The sequence below is a fragment of the Pteropus medius genome, unplaced genomic scaffold (genome assembly GCF_902729225.1).
Source record: "Pteropus medius unplaced genomic scaffold, Ma_sr-lr_union100, whole genome shotgun sequence".
NCBI lineage: Eukaryota > Metazoa > Chordata > Mammalia > Chiroptera > Pteropodidae > Pteropus > Pteropus medius.
In genome coordinates, this window is record NW_024342257.1 from 8,431,499 (window position 1) to 8,433,929 (window position 2,431).

A 2,431-nucleotide genomic window follows, 5' to 3' on the forward strand; every position below is an offset into this window, starting at 1 on the left:
AAAGACTTCAGTGACCACAATTGACAAAGAACACAGTCATTAATAAATCAGTTAAGAATGATTAAACAAAATACAACAACCGAACAAGCAGTACCAATAACAAATGCTTAGGGAAAGGAAAAGACCTGGTTTGGGGAGTTACCACACTATATTATTTAAAATGCAGATTTTTACACAAAAATATGAGACATTAAAACAAATAAGAAAGTATGCAAACACAACAATAAGAAAGTTGAAGTATTCAGCAGACAAAATAGACTTTAATACAAAAATTATTACTAGAGAAAAAAGGTATTCTATGATGATTCTACCATGAAGAAGAGGTAACAATTATAAAAAGATAAGCACCTAACAATATAATCTGAAAGTACATAAAACAAAAATAATATAATTGTAATACTTGAAGAAAGAAATGGCCAATTAAACAATAGTAGTTGGAGACTTCAATAATGAATAGAACAAATAGAAAATCCAAAAGAAAATAAAGGATTTCAAAAACATATGAAACCTCCTAGATCTAACAGATTACAATACTCCATTTAAAACATCGGAATATATTCTACTTATGTACATATGAACCATTTTGCAGGATAGAGAATATGTTAACATAAAAGAAGTTTTAATGAATGTAAAATTATTAAAATCATATAAAATATATTCTATAATAAAAATGGAATCAAATTAGAAGTAAAAACACAAAGATATTTGTAAATTCACAAATATGTATAAAACAAACATACTAGTAAATAACTAATGAGTCAAATAAGAAAACAAAATAAAACTAGAAAATATTTTGAAATGAACAAAGATAAAAAAAAATGTGCCAAAACTTATGGGAAGCAGTATAGCAAATACTAAAAGGAAATATATTATTGAAGAAAGTCTCAAATCATTAGCCTGAACTATCACCTTAAGAAACTAGAAAAAGAAGATCAAACTAAATCAAATCAAGCAGAAGAAAAAAAAAGAAAAACATTAGACCAGAAAAATACAGATTTAAAAATATATAAAAAAATTAAAACTAAAAGTTAGCCTTTTTAAGAGACCAAAAAACCTAACATAACATTAGCTAGAGTGACCAAGAAAAAAAAAAAGAAAGAAGCCTTAAATTATTTGTCAAACAGATCTTTACACACACACACACACACACACACACACACACACACACACACACACACAAATATTATGTACAATTGTATGTCCATAAATTTGGTTACCCAGATTAAATGGACAAATTTCTGAGAAAATAAAAACTACCAAGTGTGAAGTAATTCTAAAAGAAATAGAAAATATAAGTTTACTTATAACAAGAGATTATATTAATAATCAAAAGATTTCCTATAAAAAAAAGAGCCCAGATGGCTTCACTGGTGAATTCTACCAAACATTTAAGAATTTACATCAATTCTTTAAAAATCATTAAAAAAGTAGAAATGCGAACACTTCTCAAACTATTTTATGAGGTCGGTATTATTTTTCTGATAACAAAACCAGAAAAAAAATCACAAGAACATATTCCTTATGAATAAAAACATAATTTTTTTAAGTATAAACTAGCCAACTGATGCCAGCAGCCTACAAACAAGAGTGATTTATCCCATGCTAAGTGAAATAAGTCAGAAAAAATTTTGAGAACCATTTCATTTCACTCATATGTGGGATATAAAACTAAAAGTAACAAGCAAGGTAAAACAGAGACTTATGGACATGAATAGTGGATTAGTGGTTATCAGAGAGAACGGGGGGAGGGGGTGGTAGGTATGGGTAAAGGGGATCAAATATTTGGTGACAGAAGGAAATTTAACTTTGGGTGGTAAATACACATGCAATATACATATGATATATTATTGAATTGTACACTTGAAACAATTTTATTAAGCAATGTCACCCAAATACATTTAATAAAAAATTAAATTAAATTTAAAAAAAATTAGAAGAGTACACAGGAAGCTATAGAGGCCTATGTCTTCAAGGGTATAGAATTAGAATATAGATTTGTGGAGAAACTCAATTTTAATTATACATTACAATTTTTGTTCATTGAACTTTTTCTTATGAATTTGATTATTTTTGTAATTTAAAAATGTTATAGAAAGAATAATAGTTTATAATCCTCATTTCTTTTTAAGATGTATATGTATGATCATGTAAGTTTATATATGCAAAACAAATACTATGGAATAATCTTTTTTTCAAAAAGCTGCATAAAAGCTCTGACATAATTTGTGGGAGAAGGACTACATTATACTTTAACCATAGTTTCTCAGACTTGGCATTATTGACATTTTAATCTAGGTGATCCTTCCTTTTGTGTGTGCATTGAGGAAGGAAGAGTATGTTATTGTCAATGTGCATAACAGAACATTTAGCAGCATCCCTGTCCTCTACGCACTAGATATTAGTAGCTTTCTATCCATTTTGTGACAAAAAA